General features: G+C 46.3%; 1 protein-coding gene and 1 pseudogene across 1 annotated transcript in view; one reads left to right on the top strand and one right to left on the bottom strand.

The window, feature by feature from the left end:
• The window catches only part of Cda5 (Chitin deacetylase-like 5), a 345,833-nt gene that overhangs the window by 301,891 nt on the left and 17,557 nt on the right, over positions 1-26,385 (bottom strand). The gene's annotated exons all lie outside the window — the stretch shown is intronic.
• Positions 8,871-9,042, top strand: LOC142589119 (U2 spliceosomal RNA; annotated as a pseudogene).

Here is a 26,385-nt window from a genome sequence, read left to right as displayed (position 1 = left end):
ACACGTCACTTCGACGCGGTAATATTTTGCGGTTTTGTGACGTCACGTGAGAGGCAGGTGAAGTGGGTGCAGCCCCAAAACTTTTGACCAATAGCCGAGGGCTATGGCAAAAAGGCGTCGAATCAGAAATAACTATTTTCGTTTTGTTCTGTCAAATTATGCATAATCAGTGTGTACACAACATAGCAGATGGGTAGCTATCGCGGGTTTTGGGACGTCGGATGACAGACAGTTGAAGTGGGGGTGGTCCAAAAAAGTGTTTGACCAATCGCGGTGGGCTCATTGCAGAATTGGAACAGAAAAGTTTGGAATAGTTTTACGTTATAGCGCCCTATGTCACGCTGACGCCCCAATCAAGCAACTCGTCAACATGTTCAGCTAACCTATTAAAACGATAATCGTTCACCACGCGTAGAAGAAGCTAGGACCACGGCAATTCCTCATGAACGGGATAATACTGCGGGCGAACCATGCCCTCCGCTGTGGCAAGGTTTATTTTGACGTCCCACAGAATCGTGGCGACCGTCCCGCGTAATGTCTGACAAAGTGTGCTTGTCTTCACGTGCGCTGCTATGATGCGCACTCTTGAAGCGAAAGTTTCATCGCCTCTTCCCTAGACTTTTCCACTGCTGCTGCTGCTTTCGCTGTCTTCCACGACGCGTCGGGCGGTGGTTGAGAGCGTGTATCATGCACATGCTAGGGAGGCAGGAGAGGTGCGAGCCTTCGAGCCCTTCGCAGCGAGAACTTCGATGATGATGAAGTAGAGGACGATGATCATGATTTATTGGCATGTCCTTTGAAACGGGGCGGTGGCAAATGATCACCTAGCCTGCTTGAGTTACTCAGGTATGCTATAGATTGTTTTCAACCTAGGATTATTGTATACATCTATTTAATCTTCTTTCTCTTCCTTCAAACTTCCCTATCTACCTGTACCGCTACGTATGCCTGTAAATGATCCCGTCGTATTCGGTGCGGTTACTTCAACAGTGATGTTATAATTCTTTTGCATATATTGTTCTTACTGTAACTGCTGTAGATCTCATTTATATACTGTGTTACAGTGTGTTATTGTCTATATTGTAAATTCATTTTTAATCTACTGTTGTATTGAGCTATTAATATGTTCAGCTACTAATGTATGATTAGGAACGACCACTTGTATCTGAGACCACTCTGTAATGTCTTTGACCCTGAGGGTAAATAAATAAATAAATAAATAAATAAATAAATAAATAAAAATAAATAAATAAATAACGAAAATGAATAAATAACTATAGATAAATAAACTTCTTCCTTGTTTTCTCTTTTACACCAAACTCCAAATGTCACTTGCTTATCTCAACTGCTGGCCGGTCGACGCTTCCTTCCACTTTAAATTCGAAGCTCTTCTGGCAGGTGTACGATCTGGGCGTTGCCACAATGCCCTCTAGGGTGCCTCAATGCAGACTTAAGCCCCCCCACCCCCCACCCCCCGGTACTGAGCGGAGGGAGGAAATCGAGGCACCACAATGCCCCCTGCAACACCTTGGCCGCCGACACAATGCTCTGTGGACGGCCGTAACTACGCGTTAGCCCTCAGCAAAATCATTGCATAAGTTGTAGCGTTTGCGTCTGTACTCACATGCAAAAACCCCGAGGGGAGATAGCCAACGCCCTGACGAAACGGATGAACTCTTCAGAACTCGTGGCAGCGGGCACACTGGGATGATCGCGGGCGCAGTCAAGGTATGCGTAGTCTGTGCGAATAACCGAAATGCTACTACTAAACATGGCAACAGCGGCGGACAAACTGCGAAAATTTTATTCTAAGGTACGATGTGGCAAGTTTCTGCCACTTCTGAAAAATAAGCACCGCGCAAGTTTGCACACGCAGACAAATAACGTAGCACTGCAGACGCAAAGCTGCACTAAAGCGGTTGTCCAAGAAACCATCAACCACGATGCGATCGCCCGCGTGAGGGAATGTCAACTTTCTCGCAGGCTACGAACTATGGCGCACAACACCCCGAGCAAACACGTCTCGCTGTGTGTTCTCTGCACTGCGCAGACAAGCGCAAATGGTGCGCGGAAGGGTCCTTCAGGCAACTGAAGGACCCCGGTAACATTTAAGATGACTCCACGACTGTTGTAGGGCGCCTAACATCACCACCAAATATCGTCAACGAACGAAAACCGCACAGAGAGCTTCACTTACATAGACTGCCGCAGTACGCGCGATAAGTATAACTTCTCATCTGAATCAGCCTCCGTACAGCGCATTTAATGCGATGCGCCTTGTTAACAAATTACCAACTATACTTGAGATCGATTCGTTTCAAAGTTAAAGTGGCCAACTTCTATCGCATGCGTGTAACGTGGATATTAGCGCCTCGTTCTTGCATGACGCAATGCCTAGTCTCGACCGAAGTTGACACAGGTTAGGATAATTCGTGGCCCTGGATCCGCCAGAGGAGTCGGGTCACGTTGCAATCATTGTTCCTACCCAATGCACAAAATATTATTACCAAGAAATCGGCCACCCTTGCCCGTCTAATTGCTCGCTGTAGCCAAATGCGAAGAGCCCCGTAACATGAAGCAACTGGTTTTTTTCGTTGTACCATGATCTTTCCTGGAGACACCATTCAACCAATATAATAACGAGTACATATCTATCAGAGATAAACTGGTACCTGTGCGCCATGCTGATATCGCGGAACCTTATCGACTGCTGCTTTCTCTTCATTGAAGACAACGCTGCCTTATACAGTTCGCAAGGGGCATTGAAAGTTATGCGGCGCTTAAAGATTCGATGTTGGTCAAAATTTGTCCACTCCGTAAAGTGCTTCAGTAGAATTCAGTAGGCGACAAAATCATTGCCACCGTAGTGTCTATATTCTCTAATGAACTTTGCCATCTCACTCTCAAAATCCTCCCAGCTTGCCCAATCAAGAGAGGAAAATGAAGCGAGACAAAAATCCTTAAGCACTCGCTTGGCGTCAGTCGGACAAGTGTGGACTGCGTCCGACACTGACCTCAGGGAACCGGCCACGAGAGCCGCTCCTCGATCGACGACGTGCGCGCAATGCCGATGGCGACGTGTTCTTCCTAGCTGTGTTTTGGGCCGACGCCGGCAATCTTCAATCAGACTGGGAGCATGTCTGGTCTGGTTTGGCACGGCTTCGCAACGATCCGATTCGATCGGTTGCATTGCTCAGCCCTGAGAAACTCTCAGAGCTTTCGTCCAGTAGAATCTCCCGAGCAAGGCAGGGAGAGGAAAGCGGTCTGCACATTGTGCACGTGCGGACATGTTGGCATGTCCCATTCTAGCGTGCTTGGCACTTGCAACTGGCTCTCTCCTCAATGAAGCGAGTTTCTGCGATCTGGCCGAGCGTATGCAGCATGCGTGGATTCCACGATGTGTCTCCGGCGATGCAGGCACGTCCTGCACCCATGCATGCAAGTGAAATGATGGCACTCATTTGATCCGTCAATCTTCCGGTAATAACTCACTTTTGTGTGCGGCTTATTGTAAGGAGCCATAGTACGTGAGATAATGTGAAGAACGCTCGTATTGGGTCGCCACGTTCTGCACTAGTGTTCATGCACGCGCAGGAGAGGGTACAGCGGTCAATCATCGCCAAGACTCCTACTTCAAACGTTTTTATTTTCTAACGTTTGCGTTATTTTCATTAAATATAAGCCATTGTCACGAGCGCTAGACTTATCATCGTTTTAACCGATACATGGCTGCCCACTTCTGTGAGCGATGTTGAAGTGTTTCATGTTTGAAGCGCAGCAATACTTTCCTGTGTGCAACATCACTACTCGTCGAGGAAGCACACATCGACTAGCCATCATCAAAATATATCATATCTTTAAAAACGGCCTGGACAATGGTAGCACTTGATCATCAATCCTGGGCACCTGCTAACCTTGGCGGTGTTTTCATTTACCGATGAACAGCCCGAGTTTGTTGCCCCTTTGTTTTCCTTTGTCGTACACTACGTGTTAGTTTTTGCGCTGGAAGAATACGAAGAACTGAGGATCTGTGTCTCATTTCTTTCTTTTTTGTAACAGCCATATAACACAAGCAATTAGGTAAACAAAAATATATGTTGACTAATATGTTCGACTTAAATATATAGAAAGATATAGGCTTATTGGTTAGTGGCAACTTGGGTCTTGCGAAATGAAGACCTTAGAACTGTAATTCTTCATGAGTAAAAACATTTTCTTAGTAGATTGGAAAGCAAAAAAAAAAGGTACTTCGTGTTTTGGGGAGTTCCGGAGTATATTATTGCCTAAAGCGCGCATTATTGTTAAATATATAATTCGACGGCCTAAGAGGACTACCCTTTTGAAAGCATATACCTGAGATCACTAATTGTACGTCGGCATTAAAGACTAATTGGAAGGTTAGAAGCGCCACTTGTATTTCCTGAAGGTGCTTACCAGCCCCGATATTATTTAACCTTAACCGTAACGATATGTGAAAGTACAGAACCAAGTTGCATTCTTCATCTACGCAGACGGCACCACTATATTCCTCGAAGGGACCAACTGTGAAAAGTTGTGAAAAAACTGTGAAAACTGTGAAACACAGCTCTCGCGAAATTGTACACAGGGACGCAGCTAAACGAGCATCGCATAAATGCTAACCAAGGCTCTGGCTTGGACGTGATTTACTGCCATCTTGTTTGGGGTACAACTTCTAAGAGCAACCTCGAGGAAATACACCGATTGCAATAAGGAGCCACCCGATCGGTGTGGCGTGAACTGAAAGCTCGAGAGATGCCTTTTGCAGTGCCAACCTAGCCCCTCTACTTGCAGCATACAATGTTCAGCATATGTGACACTAACATAAAAAGGCTTAATGCGACCGACACAAAGCAACACATAACTCCTTACTATGACGTCCCCCTATTTCTAATACCCAACACGCTCCATCGTCAAAACGCACGAACTATGGCCAGCGGTTATCCTCGTATGCAGTACCCAACCCGTTAAATTGCCTGGCACAAGACAGTAGAAAACACCTTTGTCTCAACGTTTTCTTTGTGACTTGTATATTTTGCAATGATGCACTGGCTAGCATAGTTTTAACATAAAATATTTTTTGGCACTCATTGTTTGATCACCGTTCAAATGATAAACAGTGTCTGTGTTCCGTACGATTGAAATAGACCTGCGTGCTCTGTATGTCATCATATATCTCTTTTTGTTTGTTTCTGTAAACCATTTGTAAAGTTTTTGTTGTTTTTGTTGTTATTTACATGAAACTGATTTGTTACGTGTAATTGCTCTGCTACCATTTGACCACTTGCCTTCTTCTCAACGCGTATGTTGGGGCCTAGGCTTGTCGAGCTCGTTGTCGCGGTTACTCTCAGCCGCCTCATCCTTGATGCGGAATAAATAAATATTTATTGAGTACCTTTAATGTCAATCTACAAATAATTAGGTAGAAAAGAAAAGGAACTTCGTGACCGTGACTAATCTTCCCCAAAACACGAGAAACACTGACCTACATTACATATTACCTATTTCAATGAAGCTGAGAAATTTCTTTTAATTTTCGCTCCACCTCTTTTCCCCCTAAGCGAGTGCTCAGTCCCCTGCTAACACCAGTAACACGGCTGACCTAACGTTAACAGGCAGGGCCAACTTGATGTAAAAAAATGACACATTCATTTGGCATAAGCGATAATTGTTTTGTTAATTTTATTGTTAACAGGTTATGGAACGAGGTCAGTGAATTGAGTTGGCCTATACGGAATTGCGATCGACGGAGAAAACTTCCGGTGCCATTATAAAAAGGTACCACGTTCCTACGCATATTGTACCAGACTTCGATAGTGCTCTTCTTCCAAGAACCCATTGGAAGCTAAAGTTAAACAGCCAACAGGTAGAAACACAACGACGAGCATCGTCCCACTGAATCTAAAATAAATCTAAATCTAAACTAAGAAGCTCTAGAAATTTGTCATAAGTCAAACCGGAAGAGTTCTGAAATCGAACTGCTCCAAATTTGTCAATGCTATCACCTACACATTTCATCAAGTCCTGTAGGAGGGAATAGAACAGGTCTTTTAAGTCAATGGAAAAAGCAGCAATGTTCCGGTCTTTCAAGTCTTTAACGAGTCCCACTACTTGTTCTGCCTAAGTTACCAATATTTGGTAGTCGATTGGTAAGACCTTCAAGTACTTCTGTGAAAACATCGCTACATGTTTCTGCTAGGTTCCATTCTCTGACATTCTCACTCGGAGGGGTCATTCCGGCTTGTGAGCTTTTACTGAAAATAAAAAGTCAAGGTCCCCCTTTGCGCTCTTTTCGATAGACCGGGATGAGCCATCTAGTTTGAAACTTTTCCACAATTTCTTTGCATCACTTTGTATTTCCTTAAGTGCTATGTCTTTGTGAACATTGAAAGTTGACGAAAAGTACTCACGCGCCTTTGAGTTATACATTGTCCTGCTCATCCCCAAGGAACCACCACCCTTATCCGTGGTGATGAGTGCGAGCGAGTTATCTTTCATGAACTTAACAGTTCTGATCAAGAAAAACTTTGCTCCAAGAAGATGGAACCGCCGCCCGCGCATCCACTTCCTCCGATACACACCTTTCTACCTCGGCTTCAGGTACTTGCTTTGATACTTGTCCTACTATTGCCTACAGTTCGGGAGCAGACTACTTTGGCTGAATCATGAAGTTCGGCCCACACTCGAGTACTTTCTGTATCCTGTCAGGTAATACCACGCCGCCGACGATGTGCACCTGGCTCGTTGATAACTGAAGGCTTCTTCTGTGCTCAGGCTTGGTAGATCATGCTGCCAGAGGAATTCCGTCGTGCTCCTTTATAGGTTCTCGCTGAGTCGCGCTTACACATTATGTCATAGATTTTAACCAAATATCTCGACAACGTGTTTTAGCCAAGTATATGTGATATTCATCATTGAAATTGGAAGGTGAAATCCGGGTAGTATCACGTCTGACTGCGCCCTGCTGCGAGTCAGACGGCAACGCCCCGTAAAGTGGTGTGGGGCGAAGTTTGAGCGATGACATGCTGCGGAAAAGCCTGATCCGACACCCAGTGGCACATGCATGCCAGTAAAAGCATGTTGTACTAGTAGCTGCCGCGACCTGGCCCAGACGTTCGGTTTCAAACTTGCTCGCGCTTGTCGTCGTGGGGCGTTTCCGTGTGATGTGATGGCGGATCTTTTCTGCGCTCCCGAGGAGCTCGCTTTCGATATTGCCTAGAATTATTGTTGGAATTCGATAACTATCTTGAATTAGGTGCGACTTTCAAGATTTATTAAACTTGAAGGTGCACAGAAATGTCATTGCCTTCAAACTCGCCAATTAAATATGCCGCTAAGGCACAAATAAAACTAGCGAATTATTACATTTTATTAATTACTCTTCTGAAGCTCGCGTCATCTGCGGCGAAGTATACCCGCTTCACCTAGGAACTGCTCTGCAGAAACGCTGCATTGGCTGCGCTTGTAGCCTTATTATGGAGCAACCTGTGTTGTCTAGAAAGAACACCGTGTATTTCCGAGACTGTCACGGACGAGGATGACTTGTGCACAACGCAATGAAATGTCAAAAAAGCTGATTTTAAGGCAACAGAAATCGTTCAAGTGTGGGAATTCTCTAAAATGTTTGTTGCTAAAATGCATGGCGCCTTTGTTAAGTATCTTGTCTATTGTGACTACCGACCAAATGCAAACATTGACTAAGCCGCAGTAGTAAATGTTTTCCGATATGGTAGATGATTATCTTGTTACCATGCGTGGGGGGTGGGTGGGGTTAGATAGTAGTTAGAGAGGGTATGGAAAGCCTTAAGGTCAAACCCGTGCTTGATAATTTTGAGGCAAGTTGCAGCAAGCTGAAGTTCATGTATGAACTTCCACTGAATGACGAGTAGCAGTTTATAGACTTGCGCATGTTCCTCGGAAATAAAGGCGTACGCTGCAGATATCAGCCACGATAAAAAAAGGGGCATGTTGAGTCATGATTCAGCCAACTCTAAAATTTTTAAGAGAGGCATCACTTTGAACTGTATTAGCTCCGCCCTTGAATGGTCGTGCGAGCGCCAGGAGGCTCAGAGCTTGAACAGCCAAGTACGCGGGTGTTGCCGGCGAAGCCATCGCATCTGTTGTTGAAAGCCTTATTGGTGAAGTGAGGTCTGGTGGGCGGAGTAGGGCAGCTGACAAAGAGCCAACGAAGCGTGTGGTGGTGCTTTACTTGAGCACCGTTTCAAGAAAGTGGCGAGAAAGTGCGGCGTTCCCGTAGACTTTTCCACCCAGGAGAAACTGGCGCGAATGTGTCGAGCAGTGAACTATGCACGGAGTTCACATACGTGTGCCGTCAGACGGAGCCAGTTGCCGAATCCCCCTCCTCAGCGGCCAGTGTTGCGTCGGTAAAACCGTCGGATGAGTAATGACCGTTCCAGGGAGTATTGGGTATCCGTGCAAGCATTCGTAGCGGGTCTCATGGCTAACCATTGAAAACGTGCACTCCAGTGTTCACTGAAACTTGTATACTTAAATGTTTTGTGGATTAGAACGACAGAGAACTGTTTGGGGCATTTTGGATAAAAAAAGAAGGCTTGCATTTGAACTGCAACACTTGCCAAAAAGAAATCGGGAGCCATTCCACTTTGCGAAAGTGATTCACCAGCGAAGCTGTTTAGCATACCACACAGAGGTGAACCAGAATTTTGCACATAGGTACGGACTCATTTGCCGTATATACGTTCGCGTGGACGACGAGACCGGCGCTCCGAGGAGCCGGGGGCCCGCGCGACGTGTCGTGGCGAGGCCGCCACGACGGGGCAGCGGAGTCGGGCCGCAGCTTGGAAGGCCGAGAGCGAGGGGGCGGTGCGAACATGGCCGACGGTGGTCAAAGTGTAGCATTCGTTCTTATCAGCTGGCACGGGTTATATTTGGACACAAGATATTATGCTTATTTTTGCAACTGGGCGGACTGCTTGAAGCCTGCTTAAGGTAAGCCGCGGGTCGGCCCTGTATTGCGCTGTCTTCAGGATCAGCCCACGGTTTTTGGTCTACGGACATTGATCCGCTAGAAACTAACCATAATCAGCTCAGCTGTAAAAAGAAGAGCTGTACCTGCAAAATCGGCTTCCAAGTTCGCAGGCATGAAGAGCGAAAATTGTCATGGTGTTTTTACAAACTGTGTCTTTAATCTGTCGCGTATCAGGCTGCTCCGTTGTGACGCGTGACAAGGACGGTCTTTTATTGCGATTGCGCTGAAAATGTACGCCACGGTTGTTTTTTTCTCCAATGCTTCCGCGCAGGTGAAGTATTTTTTTCCGCACTTAAGCCCAGTTTGAAAATTGGCGATGATCCTGGGTGTATTTTTTCTTTGTCCCGTCCGCAGGCAGGCCGATTTTAACCACGGTTCATAGAGCCAGCAATCAATTAGCCCATCTTGCTTCCCCGTATGTATCGCACTTTACTGGTGTGGTTTCCACCATATGTATCACTCATAGCACCCCTCCAGAATGTTCCAATAGAGAGCCTGTGAAGTACTGTGAATAAATAAATAAATTATTGATTAAACAATATGCGGATCGCGGCATATGGCGTCCATCTTTTGCGCCGAGCCAGCCTCGCCGCCAGCGATCGGCCGGCGGGTAAGAAAGGCCGCGCAATTGGGGCGCGACAGGGCGTCGTCCGACCGCTCCAGGGAAGGGCGTCGCACTTCCGTCGCCTTCGAGGGCAAGTTGTTGCGGGTGAAGAATGTTGCGGGGTCTTTCTCTTTGCACAGCCCCAACAAGGCAGTGTGTAAGGGAGAAGAGCGAGCTTGACACTTGCGAACATTTCTGGCACATTACTTGTATGAAAATCCGGAAGACGGAGGAAGTTTCATGAAAGGAAAAAATTGTCATCCGCCCAGATTACAGCACGAACCTTTCGAAGGAAACCACCCCGGAAATGTGTTGGTCGTGAGTTCAATTCGGACTGATTTTCCTTCAAGTGCCAAGTTTTGTTTCTGAGAAACGCGTATGATGGTTGCTTTGTGACATTGTACTACACTCGGGTGGATGAGGTTTTTCCCTCGAACAAAATTTCCTGTCGGAAATATGATTCTATTTGAAGCTTCCTGTTGGGTGCACGTGAGCTCTTTCTTTGCGCAGGCGGGAAAACTTCAAACAACCCCTCCCTTTGGCGACGGAGTGATTGGCCGCCACATCTCACGAAGCACCATTCTCACTGGTCAGTTAAGATACGACGATGTGGACAGAAACACAGATTTCGGCAAACGCGTTTCACTTTCCGCTCTCACACGGGTGCTTTTGTGCCCACAGGTAAAACAAACAGGTGACCTTTCTTTGTTATACAGGTCACTTCGTTGTTAAAGTCGCCTACTGTACCACTGACAGTAGAACAGGCTAAGCGCGTTGTGCCAAATAAAACCTTAAATTGACATGCAGTGAGACGACATTTACTGAGATAAGCCGCAAATATTTTTGCGCGCAGTTATTCTGACAGAATCTGCGACTTCAGCCAACCTTATTGCGCTGGATCTGCTGCGTTCTCTTCAGCAAAATGCAGAAGCTACGCGGACTAAATCTCAGCAGATCGCCGAATGCCACTGTCGTCTCCTTTGCTTCGAAACATTTGGCTCGTTTACAAGATCTTCATCACTGTTGCCTTCGTTGATGTTCGCGTCGTTTCCGCCCTAGCTGGTTTTGATCAACTCGTCAGTCGTCAGATGCGATGACATCACTACGTCGTCATCAACTGCGACTGATTCATCAGCCGTCGCACTCGCTGATGCTCTACAAGAAGCAGCGTTCGGCCATTCGTGCAGGAAGTGCAGCAGTGCCCCAAACAACTAAGGTGCGTCGCTAGTGCTGCCATTACCGCTATGGTGACGTCTGCGAAAGGCAGTGGTAGCACTACGACTTCGTTGTAAAGCAACAAGTCAGCGGTCAGGCACGCTTAAGTTTCTTCGTCGTGCACGCGCATTTGTTCCACAGACCTTCTTTGTAGAGGAGTTGGCAATCTATTTGAAATATGCGAAATCAGCAGGGGCATAATCAATCCTTCATTATACAGGTCATTTCGCTGTATAGGCGTTCGACTGTATATATATATATATATATATATATATATATATATATATATATATATATATATATATTCAGTGATTCAAATAGCTGTAGCTAAAGTAGACGAGCGCCTAAGGAGGTGAACGAGCGCGTATGCATACCGTGCATGAATTCAACGCGTTCCACTGCAAATGCTCTGACGAGCAAGAAATAAAAAACAATTCATAGTAACTACAGCAGCTAGCAAAAGGAAGTTCTGGCGTCGGCCTGTAAAAATTAACGCACTCCGACCGCAGCACAACCGACGCACTTTGCTTACAGCTATACGATGCTTCCCCCCATCCCATAGCGCAAGCGCACCCAGAAGTCGATTCTTGCCCGTTCGTCACAAGCCGATCACGGCGTGCACGCTCTGCGCCTTGGCGGAAAAGCGAGCCGGCCTCGCGAAGCCCACGGGCGCTGAGAGCGAAAAGACGCTCGACGCCGGCGATCGAGGAGCGGCGCTGTCCCATTTCGCGACGACCTCCTCTCCCCGCGGACGGCGCGGCCGCCGCGAGGAATGCGGCCCAGTCCCGTTATCCGGCTACAAACTGGTTGGAGGCAAGGTCGCCCAGCGCGCCGCACCGTGAGACGCATGGGCCCGGGTTTGGGGCACGCCAGCAAGCACCTTTGGACGGCTTTGTGCGACGCCTCATAATGCTCTGACGCGAGAGGAAGCCGTAATATGGCGAAAACAAACACATATCCTCACTTGAGTCTTTACGACGCCATTCACCCTGTTATGCATTCCTATAAATTCCCTCGCTGCGATCATTGCGCAACGCTTTACCACGTGGTATGGGCTTGCGCAAGCACACCACAGCGCACACCCATAACACACCCCACCACGCGGCAATAGGACGCAGCGCTGTCCAGCTCGACGGACCAGCTCAACCTGGTCAACAGAGCGAGAAGTGAAGCTGAGGCCGCTGGACCCCTGCACTGAGGGGACAAGCCACAGAGGCATAGCTACCTAATCTCGTGTTCTCTCTTCTATAAAGTTTACTATCTCTCTCTGCCTCCAATACGAAATACAATGGGCGATTCCTCGAATCCCTGCAGAGCCGTGCTGTTCGTTTGATTTTTTCAGACTACTCATTCTATACAAGCGCCTCAGAAGAAAAAGCGTGCCGAACTGGAAGGCCTATCATATCGCCATAAACTTACTAGTTCAACACTTTTCCACACGCTTTATCACCATCCATCCCTTCACGACGATTTCTTTCATTCACCACATGCCACCTTTCAACGACGTGATCGTTCGTTCAAACTTAAACACGTAAAGTGTCATTCATCCTCTCGCGCCAACTCATTCATTCCTCGCACAATCATTCAGTGGAACCATTTGACATCGCACATCGCCACAGAAACTGACACAATTTCCCAGATTTGCTTCGCTGTGATTTAAATGGGCTATAATATTTTGTTCGTAGTTCTTTTGTTCAGCCTTTCCTTTCTATTATGCTTTGCGTTTTCACGGCTGTTTTTTATTATTGCAGCATGTATTGTTGCTTTTTCTATGTATAGCGTTATTATTGATTGTATCGCTTACCCCCCTACGTAATACCCTACCCCGTGGGGGCCTTTAGGGGTAACATCAATAAATAATTAAAATAAATAATTGGAGTCTACGATGTATGTGCAGCTCTGCGATCGCTTCCGGTGCACGCAGCCAGCAGAAGCATGGCCTTCGAGATTGGCTTTGTTAAATCGAGGGAGCCATCGCTGGCGCGTGCGCTTGGAAACCACGAGTGTGCAACAATGTCTTAGACACACGTGGCCCGAAACATGCTACATTCTCGTGCCACCACCGTTGAAGCCGTATGTCAATAAAGCGACTTTGTCTCAATTCTGCCTCAGAATTTCTGCCAATTGCTTCGCTGTGATTTAAATGGGCTATAATATTTTGTTCGTTGTTCTTTTGTTCAGCCTTTCCTTTCTATTATGCTTTACGTTTTCACGGCTGTTTTTTATTATTGCAGCATGTATTGTTGTTGCTTTTTCTATGTATAGCGTTATTATTGATTGTATCGCTTACCCCCCTACGTAATACCCTACCCCGTGGGGGCCTTTAGGGGTAACATCAATAAATAATTAAAATAAATAATTGGAGTCTACGATGTATGTGCAGCTCTGCGATCGCTTCCGGTGCACGCAGCCAGCAGAAGCATGGCCTTCGAGATTGGCTTTGTTAACTCGAGGGAGCCATCGCTGGCGCGTGCGCTTGGAAACCACGAGTGTGCAACAATGTCTTAGACACACGTGGCCCGAAACATGCTACATTCTCGCGCCACCACCGTTGAAGCCGAATGTCAATAAAGCGACTTTGTCTCAATTCTGCCTCAGAATTTCTGCCATTTAGATGAGGCTTCACTTCTAATTGGCTTCAGTTCCTAAGTTACAGTATAGACCCCAAAACAAATGAAACTAATTAGCAGATTTTGCCTAATTATCTTTCTACGCATTGCGATTGGAGCATGTAATCTACACTTTCTGTCGTATCCAAAATTGACAGGGCAAATTGCACTTTACTGAAAGCTGTGATTTTGGAAATTCCCCGGGCCATTTACTAAAAAACGAGACACCTTCCGAGGCTGGCCTCGATGCCCTCGCGCTGGGAGACGCGCGCACTGACGGCGACCGCGCAGCGGAGGAGGCCGGCGCGACACCGCGAGTGGAAAAACCGAACCTGTGACCGTTCGTGGTGAGAATAAATCATGCCTGCCATAACGTGAGCTCTTGGTGGGGAAGCCCACCTTTCTGCGCCTAATTCTGCGCTCACTCTGAGCGCATGTCTTGTGTGAGAGAGCGTATTCTGTCAGTTGTGAGTTGCCTCACTTCGAAAGAGTCATTAGCGGCTGCGGAAAATGTTCAGATTTGAGGCTCACGATGTTGACGCTTCGGTTCAGTGGCGCGGTTGCAGGAAATTTCTTTTTCTTTAAATGTATCACTTCAAGAGAGTTCTTCAACGTTATATTGGCCGTATATTCAATGCTTTTTAAGTTAACTGCTGAGCAATTACGTGAAATATTCATGCCGGATTAAAAGTATCGTTATGCTTAGAGAACACAGTAGATGAAGTTTAATCGTATGCTACTTTTGCAGAAAATCAGCACTAATTCCATCCAAACCATTGTGTGCTCAGTGACAACAAAAAGTAACCGTAAGGACCGCGCCGAATACAGCGAATCGACAATGATATCCGGAGTGCTGCTTCAACATGTAAACGAATCATGCAACGTTACCCTTGAACGCTGATGCTAATAAGAGCGGTTTTCGCAATAACAACGATGCGCCGCTATTGGTCCACATTTTTCCGCGTACAGGGAGATACTGCCTTAAGCATCTAACCGGTGTAAATGAACAAAGAAATGGCTTTTTCGAAAATCCATTGCATGCCTGAGCGGTCTTCGGATCTAAAGATTCGATAATCTTTTTAGCTTCAGAGATGTAAGGGCATTTCATGTAGAAAATAACCGACATGAGCCGTCGATGTCTCTCAATCAATGCCTTTGGACAATGCCGTTTATCGTTGACCTATGTGGCCACGCAAAGAATCTTCAAGATAAAACATGTTAAATTTTTTCACAGCATTCGTAACAAAACCGAAAAATTCTGGAACAATTACTTATAAATACCCAAGTCGTACTGACGAAAATGAACGTTATTAATTGCTTTATTTGGGTAATTAATCATTGGCGGCGTGTTCAGAAACAACTGCACTGGTTCACTCAGTTCGTATCTGGCCCGCGACGCTTTAACAAGCCAAGTATTTGGCGCTAAGTTTAAATAATTTGGAGACCCCTGTTAACAGACACTGGAGGCTCCGAATAGAGCTCCTGGACGAAATTTTCTGATCCGCGGAGGACAAAGAATTCTATAACAACGCACAAGTTTATCACTTTTGTCTCTGGTGCTATTCTGGGCCCTGATGATACCAGCATGACCTCCCGCTATAAGAAAGTAGAAAAGAAGGCCAACTAAAATGGTGCGGACCACGAGGTTCGAACATTTACTGCTTCCAGACGGAAGCATATTTCACTGAGCTAAAGTTCTCGAAACATTGTTCGCAGTTTTACTCTTTTCAGGCGTACTCGGTAGGCATGCGGAAGGTTAACGTCATTCCGTATCAGCCTCTTCTTAACGCCTTAGAGTACTTGACGCACTTTTCGGGGTTCTATAACTAACTATGTATGCATGCACCTATGCATGTTTGCATGTAACCGTGATCCCGCCTGTCACTGGGTAGTCAGTGACCGAACGGCTACGGCGTCAGGCTGCTGTGCGGAGGCGACAGGATTTCAAGCCTACTATCCGACCAACTTGGGTCCCTGAGCATGCGGCAATATGCTGTTCTTACGTGCCACTGTTCAACGAACCTTCTTCACGCCGACATGGGTCACTGCAGATGCGGGACTGGGTACGTAGCGCCATTCGAAGAAACTTTTTGATGCCGACTTGGAGTACTCGGTATGGGCCACTCGGTCGCTGCTGATACACAATGAGCCTCTTTGACGCTAACCCGGTGCGCGCGAGACAGTGCGTGCCGATCGTCGATGATCGTGTTTGACGCGTACTTGGGTAACACGGGATGTGCCACTCTACAATGACAAAGAAGAACCCTTAAATTTATCCAATCCTCAGCGGAACCAAGCCCACGTCACGAGGGCTCCTCACTGACAGCCATGCGACGCAGGCGGCGCCGCAAATGCACTGTGCCGCGTTTTAATGAACGCCTCTCATTGAAACGCTACAGTGAGTTGCACCACGAATGTATGTGCCGTTCTTCAGTGAACCTCGGCTCACAGTGTGTGTGTCGCGCAGTGTGCGGCAACCCTTTCTAGCGGCGCCGGCGCGCCACGCTTATAACACTGGAGGCGCGGACCTGTTGGAACCTAGGTGGCGCAGCGTGTACAAAAATTACAAAGGGCGACATAGCGAGCCGCCGACGTCATCGGTATCATTGAAGCGCGAGAGAGGAGCCCCGTCGCCATTGTTCGCACGCAACGGCGGCTCATGAACTTCGGGGGCCACGCGCAGGCTTCGCGGTGGCGGCGCCAGACGGCGTTCTTAGAGACGCGCGAAATTCCCGCTTCAGTACAGGCCTCCGACCACTGACTCCTAGATTGCATAATGCCGGTCAAGTTCGGTTTATTACGTCATGCTACCTTCCGTGACTGTCATAGAATCGAATGAGAATGTTCCCGAGGAAACCGCGGAGATTTCGACGTTATCGCCTTTGTCACGCCGGGCTTGGCGCTAGAAATTCCAAGTACCATGATGTCGTAAGTCAGAGTGCGCAGGCATGCCATGTAGGAGGTGTTATTCATACATAACTCGTTTCGACGGTGGCAACAAGTTGTGCCGCTGTATTGATTCAATGTTAAACGCATTACTGTCGGCAGTCATCGCGACATGGATTCTGCGACAGTTGCTGCCCATCTCCATCCTACGGCGATAGCTGCGGAACTGAGCCACTATTTTGGACCAATTAATACTAGGTAGACAAAGTAGGCATCATCACGCCAACAAGTTAACTTCGTTACTTAAATGATATTGCGCGACAAAAAAAAAAAAACGACACGGACATGAGAGAAGACGACACACCTAGCGCGAACTTTCAACTAAGTTTATAGTTTCACTCATTAAGTTAACTTCGATTTTCGCGTGCACAAATTGATCTAAGTTTTCACTCTTTCCCCCAAAACAATTATTGAATGAAATGTCCTGCCTGTCTATGTATTCCTGTCCGATAATATACCACTTAGCCTGCAAAAAAAATACGTTTGATTAGATTTTTGTGCCTGTGTGTCCGCATTTAAAACGATGAACTCGGCCCATAGTTTCACTGCTTTAAGCTTGATACAGCTTCTTTATTTCATAGGTGATCCAATAGCGCAAATGGCTCTTGGCTGATATATTCTTCTTTCCGCGAACATGCTTCCTTAGAGTTTTTCTTCATATCATAGACAGCCCCACGCCTCTTTAGAATGGCATTGTAATAATCATCACAACTGCAGAAACAATAATCCACACCTGCCAACCACACACTGGCATGTAGTCTTCTGTAAACAAATAAAATAAGAAGCCTGATCGCCGATGGTATCGTGCCGCATGGTTAAAGCCGCGGGGCGACTGTTGTTTGCCATGAATTTGTTTAATCTTTGTGCTTGTGACTTGAACAAATCTTGCGACGTTATTTGTTACGCCTTATGTTTCTACATTTTTACGCCTTGACTTTTTTTCTAAACAAGGCAAGGCAATTATTTTCTCCACACATTCGTAGCCATAACTAATTGTGATATTTTCAACGCAATATGTTCTTGAACCCGACCAACTTGCAAGATGACAAAGACGTTCCAAGACGGAACCAAGTTTAGAGAACTGTTCATCCCCAAGCTGACTGCCATCGCCATCCCTCAGCTCCAGTACAGACAGGCACCGCTTTTCGAAGGTAACTCTAAATAGTTTGAGAATAGACAATGAAGGTAAACGTTTTATTTACCTTTTTTTCTTGAGGTTCTTGAGAAGAATTGCGTGCCTGATGGGTGGTGGCGCATGAATATGTTTCGGAAATCTTCCGAATGTTTTAACTTTAATGGACAGCTGAACAAGTTAATTTTCTATTCTTGTGATTTCAAGTGGAGGATGAAAGACTGAGAAGAAATGAAAAATAGGATATCTGCAAAGACAGCAGAAAATAGTTCAAACGTAGGGGCAAGAGCACCCCAGACGGATTCGGCGACAAGCGGCGCCTCTCTCGTCCGGCAATGGGCCCGTTCTGCCTCGAAGGCGCTTGCCGACTCGTCGCCGGGAGGAACGAGGCGGGTGCGGACGTCACCCGCGTCGCATACCTTTTGGTCGCGCGAGAAGTGTTTGATTGTCGGTGCTGACCTTGAGCCTCACTTAGACGGGGCGAACAGTACAATGGAACTGTGGCACAGAAGCAAGGCCCTCGAGGGAGCAAGCAGGCAGTGGATGATTGGAGCTTAGTATAACGGCAAACCACCTCAGAAGAACACGAGGAAGGGGGGAGCATCAGTTGCCTCGATCATAGGCAGGTAGCGTGTCTCAGTATTATGGGGCACTCAAAAGACGAAATGGCAGATGCGGCCTCACAAGAGCCACGCCTGCCTGCCTTCAGGGCGTCGGGTGGCTTGTTTGACCCCACTGATGAGTCACTAATGTGTGCCATGTTCGCTCGATCAGAATAAGCTTAGAAAGAACAAGCCTCGTGTTGTTTCTTCACGCGACCCTTCGGAGCCGACTGCTTTCGAGACTCGACAGGGTCGGACTTCTGCAGATGTCCCACTAAATTTGCAGGCAGAAAATCGAAAAGGATTGTGTTGTGAAAGTGGTCGGAGTTATTCTATGATGAAAAATCGGTGTTGTTACATCAAAGAAAGTATACATTTCTTGGGAGGACTCCCATTATTTGAACCAGTCTTTCTATAAGGAGCGCCATTCTTCAGTTTTAATTTTGGTGTCTACATCTGAACGGAAGCGTTACCTAGAGGATTACCCCGGTGAAATCATCCCTCTTCATGTTCATTAAAAAAAAAGAAAACATTCGTGAGGCTTCAGCATTCATACGGTTCAAATTACAAGCGAAGCTGTTTAAGCTGCGCACATACATTTCTCTTTTCACCGCGACAACCAAGATACGCCGACACAGAAGCGCGGTCGCCTGCGTCTGCCGCCATCGCTGCTGCATCCGCGCCGGCACCTCCGACGCGCATCAGCACAGAAGCGCGTGCGCAGGCGCAGTCTCTCTCCCCCCGGTCGGTCAACAGGAAACAAATTTGGAAGGCCAACTTGCTACGCTAAGTGCACTTTCCCACATATGTACATATCGGGGGTATCTTCAAAGTTCAGCACGCAGGACCCGACGTAACATATGCCGGAAAGGGACCGCGAACCTTCTGGAAGTAAGACGTGCTTACTTAACGTTTTCGGCTGGTGGACCAGCCTTCGTCAGAGTACAGTAACGCATGAACAATTCATACACAGCTTTAACAGCAGCGTATCAAGAGCAGAGGACGCACTATCTGCGCTGACTAGAACTTACACTGTGCACCATAAATCATCATCAGTGACACGCATATCAGAATAGAGAACGAAATGAAATGAAGATGTGTTCAAGGGACAATATATACAAACATGACTCTCAGGGTTACCGTGGTTCTGCCTAGTGAAGACAAAATGGCGTGCATATACACATATAATGGTGTGATGTCAGCACATGGCATCTCCAAGTGCAACCTCGAATTATCTAAAAATTAAGGTGTTAAACGTACAACTTCAAGCCACATGCGTGAATAGGCCACATGTGAAAAAAGTATAAAAAATAAGAAATTAACGAATAAAATTTTAAAAAATAAAGAGAAAGACGCGATGAATTATTCACACGCTAATTGTGCATGCGTTACTGTACTATTATGAAGGCTTGTCCACCAGCCGAAAACATTAGGTAAACGCGCGTTAGGTCCAATAGGGGCGTTATAACGTAAAAATATTCCAAACTTTTCTATTCCAATTCTGTAATCAACCCACCGCGATTGGTCACAAACTTTTTTGGACCGCCCCCACTTCACCTGTCTGTGACGCGACGTCACGAAAACCGTGGCAGCTCCCCATGTGATATGACTTGCACACATTCATTATGCATGATTTGACCGAACAAAAGAAAAATAGTTATTTCTGATTCGACCCCTTTTCACCATTAGCCCTCGGCTATTGGTCACAAGTTTTCGGTCTGCACCCACTTACCTGCCTGTCACGCGACATCACAAAGCAGCAAAAACTCACCGCGTCAAAGTGACGTGTACGCGTTAAAGATGCATTATTATGCCGAAAAAAACTGAATTTTGTTCTGAATAGCCGCAGGCTGCCCCGTTCCGAAAGGAATAAAAGATGGCTGCCGCCGATCGCTCAGGCACTGGCGACTCGCACCTGCCGGAGAGCATGGGTTTATTTGCGTATAATAAAGCTTTTCTGCGTGGCCGTGTAATGTTTTCGAGCATTTTCGGCAGGTTTGTGACCTCGTTCTGCCAACTCTTCTTTGCTGAGGATCCATTTTCGCGTCATTTTAAAGCTTCCGTTGCATGCTGCCGCGATTTTCGACCTGCCACCACAAGCTAAGTAAAGAAAAGCGGACCAATCACAGTCGCCGGCACCACCCTCTCGATCCGGTTATCGATTTTGAGTGCAGTGGCTCGGACCCATCGGATCCCTCTGCACTTGAGCGTGCTCCTCGCCTCTTGTCAGCCAATTAGATAAGACAAGCTGCTCATTGTAGGCAATGCTATTCGTTTTTCCAGCAAACAAAAATGACCTCCTATGAACGAGGAGAGCGTTTCATTGGTCTGTTCAGACAACCCTGGGGATAAAAACATATTGGAATAGTTTTCCGTTATCGGGCCCTGGGTTTGTCATATATTTTCTGTATATATATATATATATATATATATATATATATATATATATATATATATATATATATATATATATATATATATATATATATATATATATATATATATATATATATATATATATATAAACACTATTTCTCTTTCAGTGCCGAATTTATGCGCTTCTATTTGGAATCAAGATATGAAAGTTCTTTTCGGAAGTTGGCGGAGTGCTTCAAGTCTGGCACACTTTCGCAGCGGGTCGGTCCAGTATTGCACTATGTCCGGAATTAGGCTCATGCATTCCTGTCGCGCATACGGACGTAAGCCGGCTAGGGTAGCCTCCTGGGCACATATGCGTGGAATGTAGACAGGGGCTACAGATAAACAGCTACGCTGTAAGAACTGCCGCCTTATAGGCATCTCGCCAAGTACACGGAAAAATCAACAGCGCGTGCATGAATACTGGTTTCTGGAAAGAGGAGAAATATGGTGCTACTGGAAAGCACTACCTTCTGCAGCACCCAACGTAGCTACGCAGGTCACAGTAACGAAAGAAAGCAAGTTTATTAAAGTTTGTCCCACGGCTTACCGCTTTGTGCATAATGATTTCTTCTCAATGCGATTTTTCTAGTTGTATGCCCTGTGGTCTAATTTGCATATTGGCTCCAATCGCAGCCAGCGAATGTCTTAACGGTTTTACGTGTGCGTCTGGCGATGGCCAGACTACTCTCTCGCGCGGCCGGTTTGAAAAGAACGGGTTCGGTGCGAGGCAAGAAACGCGCCTCCCGGCGACGCCTCGACCACAGGCCGGTGGGCGACCTGTTGGCGCAGCGAGCAACGCCGAATGCTCCAGCGGCCTGGCGCGATAGGCAACTGTGACGCACACTGCCACCCTAGTCGGTCTTGGCGCCAGGAGGGCACGGCCTCTGTTTCAAAGGACGGCCGGTTATGCTGATGTGAGCAGCCGAAGTTATCTACCCGCTGATCTGCCGAGGAAACGCGTTGGTCACTCTGGAGCAGCGGAGAGACGTCGCTCACGAGGGTTGACGGAGCACAGAAAACTCGGTGAGCAAGAACGACGCTGGGCGTCGACTGTCAGGAATGGATGACAGCACCTATTGACAACAGGGCTCATCAAATCAAGAGCCTGTTTCCGCCGGCGCTTCAGTATTTGCTGCAGATGCTCCTTTCGCATTTTGCCAATGGAACGTATGTGCGGAACAGCCAAGGAAGTGCCTATATTTGGCGGGGTTCTGGCGGGATGAGGACAGGGCGTGCGCGCTGCAGCCTCGGCGACACGGCGCGTGCTTCGTGGCGCCATACCTCCTCGCTGCGAGACAGAAAGCGAACCACGAGGACAGAACAGCATTGCGTTTGGGTTTCGCTCGGTAGCCTAAGTGTCATAACGCAAGATGCAATGGCAATACGTGGACGAAAACCACAAGATGTCAATAAATAAGGCGACTCCTGCACCAACCAGACCACCACAAAAAACAAACAAACAACGCACAGAGAGAAACGTGGGGAGCGACCCTCCCTCCCGTACATACCCGTCCTGTCTATGCGAAGCATTGTTCGCCTCATTCTTGGAACATTGTGGTGGTTAGGTTCCTGCCCCATCTTGATTTAAGAAAACTTACGTGCGATCCCCGTGCGAACCTCTGCCGTCAACCGCAGCAGCTCTGTTCCTTGTGCGCTGCCAACGCACACTTGCCTTTCTCTTTCCGAAGCCAGCCATCCCTTTTAAGCACTCCGCGCGTGCACCCCATTTCGTCTTCTTGTGCCAGTTCGCACTTTGAGGCACTGTGTTAGACTGCACCACCTTGGGGACCGGCTCACTTTGCCCAGTACTTTCCTCGTAGCAAACTGCGCGACGTTGTACATGCTTAAGAGGAAGCTTTAGCTCGGGCCCAACTCCGACGCGGCCTATTCAAATACATGTAAAACGCAAAAACGTTTTTATGAGATGACCCCTGGACCGATTTTGATGAAATTTGTTGCATTTGGAAGATAAAGTTAAATTCTAGTGACTGTTGGAAGCGGAATTTCGATTTAGGACTTAAATTTTCTTAAAACGATTTTCAAATATTTGACCGTTTGAAAAAAATAGAAGCACGAAGTTTACAAATTCATAGCTCTGCATCAAGAACTGATATCGCGGTTCTGTAAACGGCATCCATTAGATCATTCAAAGCGGACAAATTCAATATGTCATTTTACATCTTACGTGAATTTGTTACGTTGGTTACAATGGTTTTGCAAAAGTTGTATTTCCCTACGATTAAATTTTTTTATATTCATGTGTAACATATCAATTTCGTCCGCTTTAGATGTACTATTAGATGCAATTCACAGAATTGTATTATCATATTTAGTGGTTGAGTTACAGAGTTGTAAACTTGATAGTTTCGTTTTTTGAAAATTGACGATTTTTGTCAATTTTTAATAAAAAATTGACGACCTAACTCAAAAATTCGAAACCAACAGTCACTAGATTTTAATTTTGTCTTGTAAATGCAACAAACCTCGTCAAATTTGGTGCAGTGGTTGCCGAGAAAAACGAATTCTCCTTTTACATGTATTTAGATAGGAGCACTCTAGCTAAAGCTTCCTCTTAATGGGCGCCCATGCTAATCAGATTTTAAATTTTTTTCGGTAACTACAAATGTCATCGTTATTTTTAACATATACAACATGATATCGCCATATGTACACGCGATTGTATAACACGTAGTCGCTTCTGACGTCAGAGTCCCCATGTTTCCCTCGCTTACGCTCGTCCACTACCTATATAGAACCCAACAATTCTCATCTCTTAGACTCGCACAGAATGGCCGGCATAGAAATGACGCCATTCTAGTCATACGACCGTCCACAAAGTGGTTGCCGTCATGCTATTGTCGTCAGGCACACGTACTCTAGCGACACTCGCACACAACTACTCAATTTACAGGGACACGTCTGTCCACCTGGTATGCTTTTTCGGAACCCCAAATAATGTTGGATAGCGAGGTACCAGCAAAATGCTTGGCATAACATAGCTTCCTACAGTGCGTGGGATATTAAAGATTTCTCTCTATTCTGGGTTGGTCTGCTTATTATTAACTGTCATGCAATCACCAGCCCAGTAACTTGTTATCCTTAACCACAAGATGCCAGTAGCACAGACAGAATTACTTAGCTGACTTGCAGCGCTTTCACTGGCGCTACTGGGTGATAAAAGACGTGGGGATGTTGCGGTTAGCCTAGCAGTTGTGGCCGTGACCTCTAGGCCCTTGTCCGTCCGTCCGTCCGTCCGTCCGTCCGTCCGTCCGTCCGTCCGTCCGTCCGTCCGTCCGTCCGTCCGTCCGTCCGTCCGTCCGTCTGTCTGTCTGTCTGTCTGTCTGTCTGTCTGTCTGTCTGTCTGTCTGTCTGTCTGTCTGTCTGTCTGTCTGTCTGTCTGTGAAGAAGCATGTGCTTGCTACGGTAAAGCTAGGGAAACGATGGAGCATGTTTTATTAGAATGAGAAGATATCTGCCCAGCGGTCGATTTAGGCACCACTAGACTCCTTGAAGCCCTTGGGTTCCGCGAGAGCAGGGGGAAAGTAAACATGTCCGCAATAGAGACTAGTAAGAGACGATTGGAAGATTGGTGGAAGAAAAGTAGGGAAACGACAAGAAACGGAGACGTACAAAAACGAACTTCACGACAGGGCATCAGAAAATTTGGTTACGGGAATACGTTTCTTTCTTTTCCTTTCTTTTTAACCTAGGCAGGACATTAGGCAGTGTAACCGTAAGAGCTTGGTGGCGCAACAAACCACCTCGTTCCGAATGGGACGCTCATGACATCCATCCATCCATCCATCCATCCATCCATCCATCCATCCATCCATCCATCCATCCATCCATCCATCCATCCATCCATCCATCCATCCATCCATCCATCCATCCATCCATCCATCCATCCATCCATCCATCCATCCATCCATCCGTGCCAACACAGGCAAACCAGGCGTACACGTCTTGTCCGCTAGCGGTGTTGTATAGAGCTCTCCGGCAGACAGGCAGGCAAGTGCGCGACGTGTTTCTAGCGAGGCAATGTCCTCATAAAATAAACATTATAAGGACGGTTGGAAGGCCACGTAAGCAAGCGCTATCCACATATCTGCGTCATTTTTCACAAGCGAGATGCTGTTTTTCTTCTGTCTCGTTTTTCGTGTGGTGCTTTAATTTAATTGATTCTACAATGACCGCCGATAAATTGCAGAGGGCAGTGTCTTTGATTTTATTTATTTATTTATGTATATATTTATTTAAATATACTGCGATGTTTTCCAAGACCTTAGCAGTGTGGGAACATACAAGTACATTCATAGAAATATACAGTACAAGCAATCATGCCGGCGCTTGAATTCAACTTGTAAGAAAGGACAGAATGCATGAAAAAAGGAGGAAATAAATTACAGGCGATAGAGTCAAGAACGCAGGTGCGCATGAAAACGGGATAAGGAATTTAGTACAACGACTTCATCAGGAAGTTTACTCCAATCAACTACGTTTCTTGTACGATAAGAGTACTTGAAATAGTTCTATGCGGTGTTAACGGGGTTACCGCTAGGGAGTGTGTATGACGAGTAGCATAACCAGTTAAATGTGCTAAAAATGTCTGAAGTATAAATATGGTGGTCGCAATTCATTAGCTTAAAAAAGAATTTTAATCGGGAAACACGATTTTGTTCTGTAATCGAAGAGAAGGCGCTAGGTTTAAGGAGATCCCTTATAGAAGTTCGATCGTAAGAATTGTAGAGATATAGGACAGCTTCCTTTTGAGTTCTTTCTACTTTTTCAATATTTCTTTTTGTGTAGGGCTCCCAAATGATTATTGCATGCTGCATATTGCATATTGCATCTTAATGAGGACACTACTTCTAAGGGAGAGTTGTCAAGGTAGTATGCAGGCGATTTATTTGCAGATAGAGTTACATGTAACAGAGTTATTAGCATATAGTTCCATAGATCAAGTTTTGCATCAAAGAGACACAGCATCAAGATCTGAGTGCAGTGTGGTATTGTTTTAGGGGACCAGCTATTTCTCGAAATATTCTTCAAATGCTTTGCTATGCTGGGTGTATATTGCTGCGAGGGACAGCAGTGTAGTGTTGCGTTGAGAGGATATTTTCTGTACTGAATTGTCACTGCTGCCCAAAATACTCACGGAGATGGGCGAGAACACGTATACATCACGATAGACGGCGCATACGTAGCGTCAGTGCTTCATTCATTGAGTGCTCTTTCATAAATAAACAGAGAAATGCCAGAACAGCGATGCGCAGCTTACGACTGCTTCAACAGAGTGAAAGAGATGATTGCGCATTGAAAATATACGAAATCAGTAGGACGATGTGGAAAATTCGCAGAACGAGTTGTTTATCAAAACAACAATATAGGTCCCTGCTTAGTCACAAGTGTCAGGTGCTACGGGCACAATGGGGGGTGGGGGGGTAATTTGGAGGCAGCGAGCAGCTATTCCGGCAGCAACGGTGATGATGAGACCATTTACTCACATGCCAAATAAATTGTTAAATAAAAATACACAAGCATGAAAACAACTGTGGCAGGCAGCTCATATAGAAGCAGCGAAGCTGAGACGCTTCCGTAGCATACGCGTGAAACCTCCGATTTTCGCGAGACAGTTCCTTTTTTTGCCTGCGCAAACATGCAAGTACAAAAAAATAGGAAAGACATTCTCACTCAGCGACACGAAAAAACGCGACCGTTTGGTGTGGCAAGGAGGTGAGGACGCGGACGATTATCTGGACATGATCTTGAATTATCCACACGACTTGATCGTCCGTGGACCATACGCGAGAGAGCATGTCGGACAGATT

Source organism: Dermacentor variabilis, chromosome 7 (assembly GCF_050947875.1).
Source record: "Dermacentor variabilis isolate Ectoservices chromosome 7, ASM5094787v1, whole genome shotgun sequence".
Classification (NCBI taxonomy): Eukaryota; Metazoa; Arthropoda; class Arachnida; order Ixodida; family Ixodidae; genus Dermacentor; species Dermacentor variabilis.
The sequence above is the reverse complement of the archived record's forward strand: the minus strand, read 5'-3'. Positions and strand labels throughout refer to the sequence as shown.